The sequence below is a fragment of the Vicugna pacos genome, unplaced genomic scaffold, assembly GCF_048564905.1.
Source record: "Vicugna pacos unplaced genomic scaffold, VicPac4 scaffold_139, whole genome shotgun sequence".
Classification (NCBI taxonomy): domain Eukaryota; kingdom Metazoa; phylum Chordata; class Mammalia; order Artiodactyla; family Camelidae; genus Vicugna; species Vicugna pacos.
In genome coordinates this window covers 84,593-103,960 of record NW_027328819.1, presented here as the reverse complement: position 1 = coordinate 103,960, position 19,368 = coordinate 84,593, and the positions used below count along the sequence as shown (strand labels likewise).

Genomic DNA, 19,368 nt, shown 5'->3' with positions numbered 1-19,368 from the left:
CAGCGCGTGCACGCAAACCCAAGTCAAAATACCACACCCCTTTGTATATGTACCAAATCTCCTACCACCCATTGACACACAGCGGTGGGGATAATACTTAGGGAACTCAGTACACTTTTCAGCTTTAAGGTGCTCCAGAGGCCGCTTCTAGCTCTTTTATAAAATCCCGGCTCACTGGTTTCTAACACTGCAAGAAAAGTCCGATGTTGCAACTGTTTGCACAGGAAGTCTGAAATGTTCACAGCGAGATGATAGAATAAAACTAAGACATAAGCAGAATAATAGTTCCAGGTAGTCAGACATAATGGACATTGTGCTACCCTGAAGCATTAAGCAAAGGAATCAAAAAAAAAAAAAAAAACGTTTAAGACTTCCTTTACAAACAGGAAAGTTAAGACTGTAAGAAGGTGCAACAGCGCCACCTATGGCTTAAAAGGCCTTCCTGGTTGCCTGGAAAGGTGCAACACAAAAATTGCCTGTGGATCAGAAACAAGAATCAGATAACTAAAAGCTTATGTAGTACATACTGCTCTCCTAGTCTTCATGTCTTGCACTGTAGCAAAAACCAACAGACCTGTACTAGGCCTATATTCATAAAAGTCATGTCTGTATTTTTCCAACAGGAGGTAATCTAAGTATCTTGCAAAATACTTCTCAAAGAGCCAGGAAATCATAGAAGTGTATTGAAATACAAAAACATTTATTTACATATTAAAACAGCATGAGCTTTTTTCTATTAAAAAAGCTGACATGTCAAATCAATGTTTTGATATTTTAAAACCTATTAAGAGTGCAGAAAAATAAATCAAAATTTTCTTTAATCACAAAAGAGAGAAGCTTATTCCCTGAAAATGATCAATGTGGATTTTTCTAAACTTAATGCTTCTGGTCAGAGTCCTACGAATTTAAATGTCTGAGTGTATAGTTACACGGCAGCATGAACACTGAGTTGTAACAATACACATTCTGTGTAAATAATCTTCAAGGTCGTCTGCTTAAGTCAATTTAACTAGTCCCTGTCTCAATAGAATGATACAGATTTCATTAAAACTTCATACTGCATGCACACACACACACAAAACCCTGAATCCTTGTTACTTTAAGCCATATTCATATATATCCATATTGAATATGCATCAGAAACAAGCCACCCTCTTTAGTATTCACAGTTGATCCTTCTAAACTATCTGTCATTGTGACAGCACATTTTTACTAAGCAGCTCTTGGATGCTTTGTATACAAGGCGTCTACCTCTCACAGTCAGACATGGTAAACGGCATCACTCAAATTTCACAAATGAGGAAATATACTTAAGCCATGGAAACAACGTACATATTTATCATCAGGAAAGAAAAGAGTAAAGATTTTACTTTCAATATGCACTGACAAACTTTTCCTCCATACTAAGACTACATACATAAAACAAATTCAGTCATTGTAAATTATTCTGTCAATAAGCACCACTAGAGAAAAACAAGCAACATCATTAGCAATGATTGGACTTTCAAAGCCCACTCCTATTTTGCACTATAATCATTTTTAATGTTTTGTTTTTAGTGCTTACATAGCACTAATATAAAGAAAACATAAACTATTTAAGTCATTACCTGAGAATGCAACATTTGTGAAAATGTACAATTTTAATTTATGCCGCTCTGTCTCACATTCTCACTGGTGTCTCTCCTTTGAAGGCCTCATCAGGCTGAGATCGCCAAAATCGGTCATTTATGGACTCACAGGAGTTCGGGAAACCACTCAACGGGAGGCTGATCAGAGGAGAAATTGAGAATGCATCCTGTGCAGCCTGGATTCCAGCACCGAGCTAGGCACCGCCAGCTGCGTTTGATTTGGGACAAGCTGCCCACCTCTCAATCCCTCAGCTGCAAAAAGGAGACATTGATACCTACCGTCAAACACCTGCTTTGAAGTAAAACATGAGAAAAACAGTTTAGCCTTTGGTAGGTGTCCACTCACAGCAAGCTTGGTCATTATGATGATGAGGATTACTTTTAATAAGTTAAGCTAGACCAAAAATTAGAAATCACCATAAAGGAGAAACATTTTAACTCAATAAGCATTTCCTTTTGAATGGATTGATAAAAGTTCTAATGATTTTTTTAATAAACCAAATTTTGTCCATTAATTTTAGATTTACCGGTTTATGGACAAGTCTCCAAAAAAAGAATTAGAGGCCTCTAACCTCTGAATACTAAGAAAGTAAAGTTTAAAAAAATTATGGGGGAGAGTATACCTCAGTTGAGAGAGTATGTGCTCAGCACGCATGAGGCCCTCAGTTCAGTCCCCAGTAACTCCATTTAAAAACTTTTATTTAAAAAAAAGGAGAATTAAAGGAAAAAGATGGAGGACTACAGAATTTTTTTAGAGAATCCACTCAGATTTAAGATGGGGAAAAAATATCCATTTCTCACAGGAAATCTTGAGAACTATGTAAACCGGATCTGAGATGTCTAGTCTTTAACATTATTCATGAATTCATATTACCAAGTCTTAAAACTACCTGATAACCCACAGTGGTGATAGTGATCATAAAACCTGACAATGCGGATCGAACTCTGGCTAGGACTGTTCTGTTCTGACATCTCTGCCCCTGAGGCCTCACCAGGCTGAGAGCACTAAATTTTGTCATTCATGAGCATCACGTGTAAGTCTTCCATTTATGCTTCTCAGTCTCCTCTCACCAGCCCCTCTGAGGGAAGCACTGTTATCATCTTCCCCACACGCAGATAAGGTCACTGAGGTACAGAAACTAAACCTGCTCCAGGTCACATCGGCATTAAAGGACGTCTGTATTTCTGCTGTTTTGCGATTGACAAAGGAATCTGAGATATCAATACAAGATAGACTGTTAAATAATCAAGTCTGTCAGCTCTTCACCTCAAAGAGCAGATACTATAAATTCCTGATGTAGGATGAGGCTGCCGCCACAAAATGACTCAGCTAGAAATTAATATCCAAGATGAAGCAGCGGATACACATAAATATTCATGACTGTCAACTCCTCTCACGGGTCTTGGCCCTTCACTGCCTGAATGGGGGTGAAATCCCCACCCGTGTCTGGGAGGGTAGCGCGGCTCTTCCAAGTCTCACCCAGGCTTCACAGGCTGTTTCCCCCTACAGACTGTCCTAAATGATTAAAAAGCTCACAAGATTTTTACACCAGCCAAAACTGAAAGACATTTCTGCATATGGAGCACTTTCTCAGGCTTAAACCATTTTTGCCTACACTCAGCAAGGGGGAAAAAAGAAACATGACTCTGCAAAGTCTCTTAGCCTTACCACTCACAGGAGTTGAATGGTCTCAGCACAAGATGACCCTTCACATTACAGGATGAGAACAAAATAAAGCCGCCCCAACAACAAGCACTCCCAGAGACAGCGCTCAGCAGTCTTCTGCACACTCACGGTTGTGCAGCCCTCACCAACATCTATTTCCAGAACACTTCATCACCCCAATAGAACACCCCTGTCACTAGCACTCACTCCACAACCCCCCTTCACCCAGCCCCTTGCAACCATCATCTGCTCTCTGCCACTGCATGAGCCAATTCTGGGCATTTCTAAGATCACTGAAATCAACAATATGTGGCTGTTTGTGTCTGGTTCCTTTCAGTTAACGTGCTGTTATCAAGGCTTTCCCATGTTGAAGTGGTATCAGCATGTCTCTTTTTTTTTGAAAATGTTAAACTTTATTAGAAGGTGGTAAATACTATCAAAAATAGTAGAGTGGGGTATAAGGGGTGGGGTTTCAAAGGGAAAAGGCCGGGTTGAGCAGTCAGCGTGGACTACCCAGAGCAGATGGCTTTTTTCATATTCCCCTTTATTTATTTTTTCTTTTTTATTCACTCTTATGTCTGAATAATATTCCACTAAATGGAGATACTACATTTTGTTCTTTCATTCAGCAGCTATATATGGATGAGGTCCAGAAGAATGAGTGTAAGTGGTGGCTAGCAGGGATGGCATTTAAGCAAAGGGCAAGATGTGCTTTCAAAAAAAAAGTGAACAATCAGAGGCACAAGGAAATTCAGCGCGTTTCTGAGAAAGTGCATGGTTGCTTCAGTAGGACTGCCATGCAGGGCTGTGGGGGATAGTGACAGGAGACACAGTGAGGGAGTCACCTGAGAATATTCCCCACTGCAAGCAGCTCAGCCAATTCTCCTCCCTCATCCTGTATTTTAGAGACATTTTTGCTAGCTTTTCTCTTATTTCAAGTAACAGTACTTTAGTTACACATCTGATCATCTGCATCAGACCACATTAGCTCCAAGCCACAGAAAATCATTCACTGACCGGAGCAGCTCCAAGACATAACATTGATGGACCAGGGAGTCCTGCAGCATCCCATCCTGCAGGCACAAACCACACATGTTCCCTGGTGATGTCCGGAAAGTAAAATGCATGGAAATATCTCACTGCTGCTGCACGACATCTGCCCACAAATTGCCCCCAAATCATGCTGGCACAGCACTACTCAACCCTCGCACTACCCCCCCAAAAAAAAAAAAAAGAGAGAGAAAAGAAAAGAAAAGAGAAGAAAAGAAAAGAAAAGAAAATATAAGAAAAGAAAAGAATAAAGCTAAGAAAGCAAATTTAGGCTCTTCCATTGAAAACCAGCAACCATCACTGCCAGTATCTGAGCTGGAATGATCCTGACTTCAAAAACCACTGTGCAGTTACTATTCAAATGTGACAGACATATATGTATTTCACTTAGATGATATTACAATAGGATTTTTCTTTTCAAAATTTCCAGTTGCAACAATAGCACAAGAAAGTTTATGTTTCATTTTTTAAAAAAAATCAATTATTTTCCACTTTGTTAATTTTGAATCTATTATTATTTTATAAAGGGAGCTATGCTGCAGATTATAAACCAAATATCTGGCTTCTGCAAACAAGACCTATATGACTTCACTATTTCAGAGCAAGCTTTAATGATGCTTTCAAATTGGGGGCGCTCACTAACAGCTCTTTAAATACTGTCAAAGATGTGCTATTATGTAATGCAAAGGGTCTACCTACACATCAACTCAGAAACCAAAGAAACTACACGAAAGCCTTAGTTTATCATTTTAAAATATTCCTATTATTTTGAATATTAAATTTCTTAAAAGATAAGATATTTTTTGAGAAAGACATCAGTTGTATTAAATTTCCTCTCACCAAGAAAGCAATCTTTATCAAGAATTACTACCCCTATGAAAATCCAAAAGACAGGACGTTTCTAGCTAAGTTAACTTACAGATCTCAACACAAGCCTAAATCCTATCTGCTCTCACTTGAACGAGCCCAGCAAAGTCCTGGGCTACTCTGGAACTTAGCTCTTCTGTTCCATATGTTGGCAGAGCTAAGATCATCACACAAGGCAGGGAAGGAGAGAAGAGGTAAGTCCACCTGGCGGCCTCCATCTGTTTACTTTCAGCCACAAGGTGTCGCTAGAGCGACCCCGCTAACAAGCCCTCCACACAAGGAAACCCGGCATCCACTCTGCCCCTGCGGTCCCCAAGCAGTCCCGACGCCCCTCTCCCACTGGTGGCCTCCGAGCCTGTGAATGGTCTTCTAATGACCCTCCCAGTTGGTGACACCCTCCCCCTCTTCCCCGCTACACACACACACACACACACACACACACACACAGCCAAGGCAGCCTTCCCAAAGCACAAATTTGATTACATCTCCCCCACTTCAAACCCATCAGAGGCTCCCTGGTAGAGTTCTAGCCCCACCCCCGACCCTGCTTGTCCATCCTCACCTCAGTACCAGGTCCCCAGTGACCTCAGGGGCCCCGTGACCTGCTGCTACTTCCCACTAGCCTTCAGGCTCATTTTAACTGTTTGTCAAGGAAGTCTTCCTTCCCTCCAACCTCCGCACTTTGGATTAGGTGCCCTGCTGTGTTAATAAAACATTTTAATCTAACTCAACTTCTGACACTGCTAAGCTCTCAAGAAGCAAGTACATTTTGCTTACTACTGTAGGTCCACCCCCTCTCCCCTAGACACTCAGAATTGCGTGTGTTGTGAATAAAAGAATGAAGGGGTGGGACTCAAAAGGACAGGCAGAGCTGCTCTCCTAAGTGTCACTTCCTGCTGACACCCTTCACTGCCTCTTCTGTGTCAGTTCTAGTAAAAACCAAGCTCCTCCAAAGCCCTCCACCCCTAGGCCCTCTCCAGTGTCCTTCAAAGCAGGGTCACCCACCACCCTGGACCACACAGGGCAGTCTCCCCGAGTCCTCACCCCACAAGCCTCCAGGCCTCTACCCAGGCTGCTCCTGCCACCTGAGTCACCCTCTTGATTCCTTCCCCTGGCTGACTCTTACTCTGTCCTCAGAACTGAATGTAGAGCCAATTTCTTCCAGGAAGTCCTCCCTGATGATGTCCTTTAGCTCTTGGCTGGCTCCATCTACAGCAGCACTGCTTGGCGACCAACTGGTATTTGTCCACCTGCTCCTATGAGACCATGACCTCTTGGAGGCCACGTGGGAAAAAGGAGTGAGGTGACAAGAGGGGTGGGAAGAGCAAACAGGAAAGTCGCAGCTCAAGTCCCAAATTCAAGGATTCTGTCTCAGATAAAAAGAATAAACTGTTTCATACGTGTGTCATTTGGCTATGATTTTTGTGGCTCATGGAAAACAAGAGCTTGGTGTTCAAGCCTGAAATCCAAGTTACATGCAAAGAAATGTATATATTCATATCCAAAGGAAACCAGAGCTGCTCAACAACACTTTGCAGTTAAAATCCAAAGGAACTTTGATAAAGGCAATCTCCCTCTCTCTCTTTATTTTTATTATTTATTTTTTTTTGGTATCATATAGTTTTAGAAGTATTTGTATAACTAAGTGATGGCTACAGCCTATGATTCTGCACTGGAGTGTTTGGGGCTAAGGAAGCCCAGATTACATGCACTGTGTAAATGCAATCACACCAACACAATGACAGGCGCCCTAGTGGCTGAGCTGAAGTTCCAAAGCAGAGAACCTTATGTTGGAAGACAGCTCTCAGTAGAAAGTAAGAAATGAAATGTTCTGTACTCAATCTCATTAGCTTTATGAGCCATTAACAGATAGTATGTCTTGTCTAATGAAACCCCAAAATATATTGTCATCTTCGATTTTCTCCATCTGACTGTTTTATGCTAAATTTGGATATCAAACCCTCACTCCATACGGAAAGCTCAGGCCTTAGCTGCAGCACAGTTACATCCCGTGGAAGAAAGCCGATCAAGGGAGAACAGGAGAGTTTCCCTTCAGAAGCTGCTAAGTGTGGTTTTGCACCTGTATGTCATTTACAACCACGCCATCGTCAAAGGAGTAAGACCTTACATCTGTGGGGCAAAAAGCACTGAGGTGGTTCTGAACCATGAAAGAACACTGAGCTTTGTGCAACAGTCCTGAGGCACTTAAAGCGTACTTTCTCTGAAAGGCTCCGAAACTGACTCACTTCACCATTTCAGGTACAACCGGAATTAGTAGAGAGAACATGCCCTTGAAGTCTGACAAGGCCCTGCTGGAATCCTGCTACAGCATTTACTAGCTGCTAAATGAACCAATTCCTTAAACCTCTGAGGAGGCTTCCCAATCTTCAAAACGGGGCTGCCACCGCCCACTTGGGAGGCATGGATGTGAATGCAACACGCAAGTAGGGCGGCCGACTGGTACGTGACACGGGGCCTGGCTAGTTTCCCTCCGCTGCCCTTCTCCCCCTTTAAACTTGCACTGTTCCCCCTGGTAAGGGTGAAGCCCCAGGAACAGAATGCCCGATTCTTCTGTATATCCCCGGATACATACCTTACCCTTAGGAGGTCAGAAAAACAACTGCCTCCTCCCCAGTCACTATCAATATTCTTAAGAGTCTGGGTTTTTTTAACTCTATGTTTCAGGGAGACTATTCAAGAATTGTTCAACCACCGTTCTCCAGGTTGGCTCCTCTCCCAACGCCCATCCCTTCTTACCTCAAATCTTCTGTCTGATTGCCTTTTGTTCGTGGGAAAGAGAGTCCGCTAGGGTGCGGACTCCCTAGGCCTCCCTCCCTTCATCACAGGAGAGTGTGACTACATTCTCCCAACTCCCCACTCCGACTCCAGCTTCTGAGGAGTTTCCCCTTCTGGACCCTGCAGCCTCTGGATCGTCCCAAGACGCGCACACGTGGCCAAAACCCTCTCTTCAGATTTCTTCCTGGGTGGGCCTGCCCACCCCCCAGAACCTTAAGGATAAATGCCATTGCTCTGAAAATCACAAACGCCGCTGTCTGACACACCAAAGCTGCATGGTCCGGGCTTTCCTCCAAACCAGACACAGCCCTGCCCCCCCTCAGACACAGTCTGCACCTCTTGAGATGAGCTGATCCACTTGCACGGCTGTGAACACCAGCTAAGAATGACGAATCCCAATGTGTATCTCTAGTCCAGCTCCTTCACCTGAGCCCCAGGCTCATAGACACGAGTGCCTCTTGGAAGTCCTAACTTGGATGACAAATGGCATCTTAAAAATGCCATATGTCAAAAAAAAAAGGCCTTATGTCCACCATTTACTCTAGACTTCGATTCCTGGCAGGTACCTCCTAGGCTCCCCATTTTAGTAACAGCCCCAGCACCCACCTAGGTGTTTGAGGTCACATTCAATTTCCACTGTTCCCTCCACCTGGCCCTGCCCTGGAATCAGTCTTGTTATTTCTGTCGCTAAGCCAGTCTCAAGTCTGGTTCTGCAGGGAGCACGATGGAAACCCACAAGCTCACAGCAAGGTGCACTGAGTCACAGTCCTCCGAAGGGAGTTCCCTGGAGGGGGAGGCATCTCCTGCTGCCAGTCACCTCAGAAGGCACTGGATTCTCACAAAGAAGGACCAGAAGAAGGGACTCAAGGATCTCCCGTGATCTGAGGTTTGAAGGGCCCGAGGTCTGGGGGAGCTCCTAGTTAGCTGACACTCCTGTCAGTGAGCAGATGAGGATGGTAGGAACCCAGGCAAGTCTGTTCTCGCTCCGACCCCTTTTCTCTCGGGAGCCACGGGAAAGGCCAGTTTATAGGGCACAGACCGGCCATCACAGATCCCAGCCTGCATTTGCCAACCCAGACAGCCTAGACTCCTACTTGCGACTCTTACTTCTGTTCTGTTCCCCCCCAGAATGTGATGGACTCTTTCAGAAAGTCTGGACTGTCTCAAGCGAGACCAAGTCAGTGAAGGATGAAGTGTCCACATTTGGACCAGAGCATGAAAGGAGAAACAAGGCCTCATGTCCAGCATGACGGTGGTGGCCAAGCCCTTTCCCTGGGTGAGATGAACCAGGGTCGGGGTGAGAATGCAAGGTCCCTTCACGGCTGACAGGGGTGTTGGAGACTCACTACCGCAAAATAACCACACGGCCGTCAGTGGTGGACATCAGCTGCAACAGACACAGAGTCAGCTATTTACTGCCAAAAAGGGGTAAAAGTAAAGGCCGGTGCAGGGAGGCCTGCACGGCTGCTGAGGCAAACCACAGACCCGGCTCTGAATGCCCACTGGCTGAAGCAGAGAGGAACCTATGGTCCCATTTAGGGGTCCCTGTGTCCACCAGATCCAAGTGAACCAGCTCCTTAGGACAAGGCAATGTTTTCCTGATACTTAGAAAAACCAGCCTCATAAAGGGAACAAAAGAGTGGCATGGTTTTAGGCCCGCTCCTGCCCCTCTATGAATGCAAAGTAAAGTAAATGGCACTGGGAAGGTGAATGCAAAAAAAAAAACCAAAAAACAAAAAACCGGTGACTGCTTCCTCCAACAGCGTCCCCTGCAGCTGCTCACCCCCGAGCCGGCCACTTCCTCACCAGTGACCGCCGGCCAGGAAGCGCCGTCACGCACGTCACACAGCGACAGCCAGGAACCGTGTGCCGAGCACGTTTGTGTAAAAGCCAGAATCAAGCAAGGTGCTGCAGATTTTGACTTTCCAAGTTTAAATACTCCATGAAAAAAATCCCTCAGCAGCCGCCTAAATCAATTCGCATCTCACTTCTTCAAAACAAATAAACAAAATTAGTAAGAGAGCATTTGTTACCAAATATAAGGACGAACTAATAGGTTCCTCAAAGCAAGGACTTTAACATATATCAAACTCCAGTGGGTGATGTGCTAACATAGCAAAAATTCCAAAAAAGTAGAAAATAAGATGACTAGGATAATATACGAATCATGACAACTGTTAAGTTTTTGCTTTTTATAGCGATGGAGACGGCACAGAGGGCGATCTGGCTATTCCAATGCAGGGTGTGCACAGCCCACATTTTCAGACCGAACAACATGCTCACGGGGTGGTATTAGGGATAAAGGAAAATAGAAAAAGGAATAGAGGAACAGCCAAAATTAGAAACACACGAGAACAAAAATGACTTTGACAGCATTTACAAGAAATTACGTGAGTGTGATGAGGACAGGGACGCGGGAACGGTGAGACCCACCCTCACCTCCTGATCCAGGGAAGGCAGGGGCCTGAGGGGAGCGATGCTGCCGGGGGACCCCAACGTGGTCAGCGCCCCAAACCAAAACTTCACCTAGATGCATGTAGACAGCTTTTGAGCTACAAAATGTGGTCGCATTTCAAGCTGGACAACTTTACTCACTCCCACCAAGAGGAACAGGGGAGAATTAGGTTCTGCTCCTGAACCAAAGCATTGTTTAAAAAATTAATGACTGTGTAATAGTAAAAGCAACAATGGAGTAAAAGTCACTGGAGGAGAACGTGCTTGACCCGAGCTCACTGGCCACGTTATCTCACTGACGTTCAGATGCTGGCTGAGCCCTTATGGTACCAGAACAGACAGACCCACCAGGAGGGAGGTTTAATGTGCTGCTGTATTTTGATGCCGGCAGCCATGCCTGGTACACGAGGTTCTGGGTAAACAATGGTGACAGTGTCAACCACTATGGGCTAAGCACACATCCAGCTACTCCGCCAAATCCCAAGGGCAGACTTCAAAAGGCAAAAACAAGCTGGCATTCTCTGTTGGCTCTGCAGAATCAGGGCCAAGCAGTTGCTGAGCAAAAATGTCACCAGTGCCTCCTATTTTGTCATAGGAGGCACTGGCGTGGGGCTGGGGCAGGGCTCCAGGCTTCCACTGATCACCCACCAGTCTGTCCAGGGGGTGAAGGAGGTCCCTGCTTTCATTGCACCGATGCACCTACCTTGAATGACGCCTTAGGACTCAACAGGAGGTGACAGGTGAGGTGAACGGAGCCAGCCTTGGTGTAGCACGGTTCTGGCAGCTATGCCCTCAGCAGTGCCCAGTTTCCTAAACCTGACACCTCATCTCCAAGGAGCAGAAGTGTAGTGTGGGCATGTAGATCACAGGGCCCTGTGAGGACAAGTACAGATCATGGCCACGACATGCCTCTCCCCTTCCTTAAGCCATAGAGGAATGTCCGGGGAGGAAGTGAAAATTATTCCAGAGCCTGCCAGGCACCACACGCAGGTGGGACACGGATCCCCTGTGTCTGTCATTCACAGGACTGGTGTGGATTTTCTTTTTATCAATTCTCTGGCATCTTCTCCTCCATCTTACCAACAACAAGAAAGTAGAATCTGACCTTAGAATCACAGAGAATCACAGAGCCCCTCCTGCACAGCGGGCCCGGCAGCACGTGCCATGTCCTCCGACCGTCACCTGTGGGACCGCCATGAGCGCTCTCCAGACTCAAGGCCCGAGGCCGTAGGCCGGGGGGACACAGCTCACCTCACTCTCCCCAGTAAAGGGGGACCACCTCTCGGCAAAGACGTCTCACCCTCTTCTGCCCGAGGGACAGCTTGAAAGATACACAGGGAAACATAGTAGAGGGTGAGGGGTTAGGCAGCCCAGAAGTGATCGTCTGCACTTCCAAGGCAGAGTGGGGCCTTTGACCTAATCACAGGGACAAAGTGAGGACGAATTTTTCCCTGCTGTGTCCCATACACCGTGACACGCCTTTCCCTGCGTAAGGAGCTAATTCGGAAGCCCCTGGCAGTGTTTCTGATGTCCTAACTTGGCATGGTGGCTGTCAGGCAGGGGGAGAGGGCCTGAGCCGTGCTGGTGCTGGGCCTGGGAGGCAGGAGACATCGGCTCCACCCTGAGCTCAACCAGCACCTCATTCTGCGTCTCGGGATTCAGAGTCTCATTTATAAGCAAAGGGATGAAACTGTCCCAGGACAGGCTGTCCAACAGGAATGAAATGAGAGTCATGTAAATAACGTTTCCCAGTTGCCACGTTTAAAATGTAACAAAAAAAAAAACCAAGCAACTGATTTAAGAACAGACCTTACTTATTCTTCTGTATGTAAAATACTATCATTTTGACGTGTAATCAATATAGAAAGTAACAAGATAGTTTATATTCTTTTTACTAGACAAGTTTCAGCATCTGATGTGCATTTAACTTACAGCACATCTCAGCTCAGACCGGCCTCCTCCCCAGCACTTACTAACATCAGTAGCTGTGGCTACTCTATTGGACAGCAACTCCAGGGGTCCCCCCAAGTGTCCTGGCTGAAAAGGGGGAGTAAGTGTCCACACTAACCCTAAAAGGATCTCTCTGAAACAAAGGCGGATTTAGTTTTAAACGTCTGAAAACCGGCGGGCTACACCTCCTTCCCGCCTTGGCTACAAGAAAGCCCTCCTCCTTGATGATCCCATTCTGGATGTAAGGAAGCAATCTGTCACACAGCCAGGGTGGCCCGGCCTTCAGGTTGACTTGCCTGCTGTCTGTGTCCAGTCCCACGAAGTCCTCCTTCTCAAATAGGGATGTAGAGGAGGGGGGTCTTCTCCCCAGAATTTTCGGGGTCCCCATCCAGCCACTTGGACTTGGGCAAGATGAAGAGTGACTCAGTGAAGTCTTCGATCCTCTTCTCCACCACCCGCAGTCCTCGTAGATTGAAGGCCACGTCGGTGTGCGGGCTGCTCGGCCACCTCCCCATACAGCATAAAGACAAAGAGCTGAGAGTCGTAGAGCGTGGGTGCCATACAGCTCCTCTGTGCGTGAGCTTCTAGAAGGTCTTGGCCAAGAGGCATTCAGTAATGGTGACAAGGCCCATGACATTGCGGTGGTCTGGAAGTCACTCCATCCATTCTCGGGCGCATAGAGATAGCTATAGTAGATACAGTGTGCCCACTGGGAGCCGCACGGTCTGATCTGGCTCACCAAGGAGATTCCATTATAGATGCAAAAGAAATTCTCTAAGATGATCCCCACAGGTTGGACCACAATCGGAGAGTCTGGTGGTCCTCAGCGCACTGCACGTAGTCAGGGGTGTTCATGTTGCAGGCCCTGCCGAGAAGGGGAGGGTAAATCGATGTTCATACTGTGCTGTGGGCTGCGGCCCTCACTGGGATGCGGCGACCTGATGTGCACCAGCCAGAAGGCAAGGGAAGTCAAGCAAATCGGGGATAATTTTGTCCTCAGCATCTGCACATGGCTACTGAAGCTCAGATCACATTACCCAGCTTTTGGTCTAGGCTTCCATCCCCTGCAGAAAAAGGATCATTTCTTGTTTTCTGTTTCCAAGCACCTAGGCAGGCCCTGATGCAAAGTCGGTGCTCAAAACTGCTGAATAAATGAATGAATAAAGGAACTGCTTCCCCCACCCCTCAGCAGGATATAATGCAAAGAACCATAGTAGGATCAAAATATCTGGATTTCAACGCCAATTTATTTGAACTCCTAAGGTGCAGAATAATGGGTAAGAAAACTTGCTTTGGGGAGGAGGGTACAGTTCAGTGGTAGAGCACGTGCTTAGCATGTTCAAGGACCTAGGCTCAATCCTCAGTACCTCATTTTAGAAAAATGAAACAAATAAATAAACTTAATTAACCCCCTCAAAAAATATTTTCTCCATTCAAAATTCAAAAAAAACCACCTTGCAATTGACACAACATTGTAAACTTGACTATACTTCAATTAAAAAAAAAACTTCTTGCCTTACAAGAATATATCTGGATTATGGAAGTTTGCAAATGTAAAATGCTAGGGTACCACCTGCATAAGAAGAAGGAACTGTACAAATGTACTATCCCTCATTTATGAGCTATTTTTTCCTTTGGGGAGATTATAACCTCTCAGAGATATTTTTCTCATATTAAAAAAAAAAAGAAAAAGAAAACATTACCTGATTCTCCATACTGCTGAAGAATCAGATAACCCTATGAAAGCATCTGACCCACAGAGTTTATTCAATAAATGTTTGTTGAATGAATGAATAAACAAGCAAAGTGAATGCTGCTCCCTGCCACAGACCATCATATTGGTACTGCTTGGAAATGCCAAGCCCACTTTCCACCAAATCTTCACTAACCACGTGGGTGACCTGGGCAGACCTGTGTGCTTCTCTCAACACCAGTTTATTCATAAATAGAAATGAGGGCAATAACACAAACCTAAAAGGGTTAGTGAGTCACGAATGAATAGTACCCCAAATTTGCAAGACGGAACTATTAAAGAAAATTGGGCAAAGAGTCCATAGGCCCTCTCCATATTATCTCTTACAACTACATGGGAATCTACATTACATCTAAAAATAAAAAGTCTATTATTTTAAAGAGGCTATTGAGTTTAAATCAGCTCACCGTCTCAAATAAGGAACACACAGTACAAATAAGAGAATGCGCAGCCCATGAGATGCACTCAGTAAATATTCCCACTGAACCCACTGGTCCCTCCAAATTCAGAGCATGAGGATGTGTCCTCGTGGCCAGAGGCCACTGCACCTGAAGCTAAAAAAGCTAATGGTCCCCACTTTCAAAAGCCCCTGCCACCAACCTAGGTCTAATTTTGTATTTGTAATTTTTTTTCTTTTTATAAAATAGAAATCCCCAATTGCATAGCCTTCAGGTCACCAAAACCTGACCACAGAGATCATGATGGCAACCCTCCTTGGTGAAACAATAAAATGAAAAGCCATTTCCACAAGACCTGTGTGTAAATCTACTAGGGAACTTCATCCTGGACTGAGAGGAAGAGGACTGGGGAGGAGAGGGCAATCTGAGGCACACAGACCCATGGGCCACCTGTCCCACGATGGACATTACACTCAACCCTCACCCTCCAGGAACTTCAAAATACACACAGACAGAGTGATGTGGACAATATATATGTATTTTTAAAGAAATTTCGACTCTCTAGCAGGTCTTGTATCTACCGAGACACAAATGGCTTATGTGTATAATGTTTCACAAAAGCCTTAAAACATTACCACCCCAACTTGACACATTAAGAAACTAGGGATAGAGGTTTATCACATTGTGCAAGATTAGAGAGATGCCACATCAGACACTGTATTTAAACCCAAGCCTTTGCTCCAGTGCTCACACAAGAAAGTGTGACATACTGCCCCTTTCCTGCCCTCTCCCTGCAATAAATCTCTGAAGAGTCTTTTCTGTGCCATGTGGAATCACAATCATGTCAATTTACCACAAAGAGCTATGTGACTCCTTGGAGGACGTGTCAAAATCTAAAGGGTTGTGATGGGAGGAGAGATTTGAATTTTCTGTTTCTCAAAGGAAACATGGCTTTAAAAGAAACTGAAAAGCACTTATCTAGTCTAAGCCCTCATTGTGCAGAGAAGGAAATGGAGGCTCAGAAGAGATGAGGAAAGGGACTTATTAACAAATATTGCCTCAGTGCAACACCAAGCCAGCCCTGGGCCCTTCTGGGGGAGTACCTGGAAGGCCTAGGAAAATGATTGTTAGAAAAAGGAAAGAGAAGAAGCATACAAGGCCCTGTCTCTACACCACCATACCATGAAGTTCCACCAAATTATCCAGTATTGGGTGCAGCCAAAATTTAGGTGGGCTAAAGAGGTTATAGAAACCTGGAAGTCTCAACCATAGTGGAAATTCCAACATTTACTGTTTTTTTCCAAGTTCAAGCATCAGTTCAGTGGGCGCTCCATACGAGGGACTACACGAGGCCTGGAGTTCTCCCAAATACAGATCTCTATTATCACGTGTGCAAACCACACACAGGCCCACCAGAAGAAAAACGCCCACACATAAGATGGAACTACTGAAACAGAAAAGAGCCAACCAGCATATATTGCTAGCAAAAACGGTGCTGCTAGAAATAGACTCATGGACATAGAAAGCAAACTGTTGTTAGCAGGCAGGAAAGGGAGGATTAACAGATACACATTAATAAATATAAAATAAATGACAAGGACCTACTATATAGCACAGGGTACTATTTTCAATTTCTTGTAATGAGTTGTACTAGAAACAATCTGAAAAACATTTATATACATATGCATAAGCTTATAACTGAATCTCTGCTGTACATCTGAAGCTAACATGGTAAATTTACAACACTTCAATAAAAAATAATTTTATATAATAAGTAAAAATAAAAGCAACGCCATAAAAAAAAAAAGTAAAAGAACACGGTAATCCCCTTAGCTGTAGGTGGTGGAGAACTCTGCAAGCACCAAGTCCACTCGAATACTCCAGCACTGGCGGTCACTCATTCTAACCATCAGAGAATCACTTGGCTTCTACGAGGTTACTTTTCTCTTCAGTGAAAGGCTACAGTTGCATCTAATGATGTATTGAATCTCATCATTCACAAACCCAAGATTTCCCATAGGCCTGGCTCTGGACAGATGAAAAGATAGGGTCCCAGATATATTCATGTGTAGAAGAAGTTTATGCCATAAAGACATTAATTCTTCCTGCTTTGATAGACAGATTCATTGCAATTCTGATTAGAATTCCTCCCAGATATTTCATGGAATGTAACAAGTTAATTTATGGTCAGGAGCAGCCAAGAAACTTCTTTAGAACCACCACTGGGAAGGGGTGGATAGGTCATGCATTTCAACTGGTCTTTCTGATGTGATGAAAACGTTCTGGAATAATAATGGTTGCACAAATGTGAATATGCTAAAAGCTGCTGAATTGTAACATTCAAGTGGGTGGACTTCATGGTGTGTGAACAATATCACAATAAAGCTGTTATATGAAAAAATCCTTCTTGCCAATTATTTTTCCCTCTATACTACTAGTCTGTCCCACAATTTAATTAAAACAAACAAACAAAAAAAACCAAAACAAACCAGATTTTGCCAGGAGCTCTTTAGGAGTGCAATGTCCCTGGGTCTCCAACGCCTCAGGTTGTGCTGTTCCTGTTAACACACAGTAGCTGGGCTGGACTAGTTAGGGACTATAAGTATCTTTTTAAGATCGACGGTCTCACGTTTCACCCTGGGAGAGTGAATGATGGAGGATGAGACAGCCTCATGCCTTCAGCTCATTTTTAACTGAACCAAGCCCTGCTTTCACCACTGTAATCCCTCTCAGTATAAAAACATGTGACATCAACAAGCACCGCCATCATAACACCTGAAAGTGTTCAAGGTACTTACCTGGGGCAGAAATCCTGATCAAGGAGACAGAAGCTCCCTCAGCACTACCGCTCCCTTTTCCCGACTCCACCAGGAGAAGCTGGGAGTTACAGCCGCGGGCTCTCAGCCTGGGGAGCAGCGCCCACGCCGCTAATCTGGACCTCAGGGATCGGGAAAGGGAGAGGAAGGCAGCCCCGGGGTCGCGGGGCAGGGAGAGCGGGGTGGGGGACGCGGGCTGCAGCCCCGCTCGGAGGCCAGCCCCAGCCCCAGCCCAAGCCGCCCGCCCCGTCCGGGTGTGCAGACCCCGCCCGCCCGGGACACAGCCCGCCCAGTGGTGGGGACGGGTCGGCGGCCAAGGAGAGGAAGACCGGGAGGGGAGGACTCGCCGGCGGGAGAGGGGAAGCGGATGCCAGCCGCGGACTGAGGGGAGCCCGGCTGGGTCAAGAGGCGGCAGGGGCACACCTGGCCCTGGGCAGCTGTGGCCGGTGCGCCGGGGCTGGTGGCGCGGGCAGAGGGGTCTGGCCCGAGCAATCCAGCTGAACACACGCTGACTGGCGCCCTGGGGGGCTGTGACACGCCGACCGCCCTCCCGCAGCCGCCTCACCCCTTTCCCGATATCCCCTCACCTTGCACTTCCACAGCCAGAGGCCCCGGCCCCAGGCAGTAGCCAAAGGCCTACAGGGCGACAGAGCTGAGAAGCCATTGGGGCCGATCCCCGGCTCGGAGCTGGAGCTTCCAACCCGCGGTCCAGCTGGCAGCAACTGCGCATGCGCAGGAGGGCCAGCGATCCGCTCTGGGTCCTGAGAGAGAAGGGGAACCGAGGGAGGGAGAATAGGGGAGGAGGAGGGGAGGCGGGGAAAAGTGGAGGGAGACACATGGACAGGAGGAGCAGAGGGAAGGCAGTTATCTGGAATTGGGAGGGGAGTAACAGAGATGGGGAGAAAGCGTTTTACCTCTTGTGGCACCCCGAAGGAGGCAGCAGTCCTGCCTATACACCCTTCTCTTACCCGTCATTGCCCACAGCTCATATTTTACGTCCCTGGCCCAGCCCTCCAGCTAAGGTCTCTGCAGAAACCCTACGGGTATCATACCCGTTGCCCCCACAAGGAGCTAGGTTTACTGTTGCTCAGGGAACCAAGCACCCGCAGGTGTTGTTTCTCAGAACTACCTTGGGAAGAGTACATATTCCCCTTTTACACGCTGGGAAACAGGCAGGCACGATCTCTGCCTTAGCTCCACTGTCCCAAATGTTGGGCTGGCAGGGAGCGGGAGGTAAAATGTCAGAGCCCCAGAAGGAGCAGACTGCCTGAGTGTTGGTGTAGAGTCCCCATCCCTCCTGGGTAAACCACACCCCAACCTCGGGGAATAATCAAGGGCTCACTGTAGGCCCCTGTGTGTGGGAGAGCTGCCCTCAGTCCCAGTGTCCAACTTGCTAGGTAGGTAGAAGTGTTATTGAGTCCAAATTCATTCTCCTCAGTGCAGGACAGGCCAGTAAGTTGGGAGACCAAGTGTTGGGGCATGGAATAGCAAGTTTCTGTAGACCTAGATGGCAAACTAATGTCCTGGAAAACCATCTCCCCAAGTCAGAATTCAGGCTGCTTTCCTATGTGCTTGGTTTTTGCAAACTTCTTGGTGTAGGAATTCCTTCTTGTTAGAATCCTTTGTTCTTGCAGCTATCTCCCTGGGTCAGATCCCTGTAAACCTCCAACCAAACAAACGTTAATTTCTATTCTGCAACGTGTTATCTTTATATGATTGGAAAAGTGTTAAATAACCTTAAAGGTCAGAGCCTTCAGAATAGGCTATCCTGTATATTTTAGGCTCTAGGCAACATTGTTTTACAAGCAAGAAGAAGCCTAGGAGACAGAGCACAGGGTTAAAGTCAAAGGAACAGATCTAATATGGAGTCAGATTTCTTCTTTTCTATTACTGTGGCAGAAGCCACTTGAGGATTTAAATCCCTTAAAGTTAAAAATAAGTAAAACTTTAAAGGAATTTACATACATTGGTGGGAACTTGCATAGCATAT

General features: G+C 46.0%; 1 long non-coding RNA gene across 1 annotated transcript; it reads right to left on the bottom strand.

Moving 5' to 3' along the window:
* Positions 1-1,653: 1,653 nt before the first annotated feature.
* LOC140695106 (uncharacterized) lies at positions 1,654-18,145 on the bottom strand. Its single transcript, XR_012070793.1, has 3 exons — positions 17,966-18,145; positions 11,165-11,334; positions 1,654-1,880 (listed from the first exon to the last, which is right to left on the bottom strand). It is a non-coding gene; the product is annotated as an uncharacterized lncRNA (long non-coding RNA).
* Positions 18,146-19,368: the final 1,223 nt, after the last annotated feature.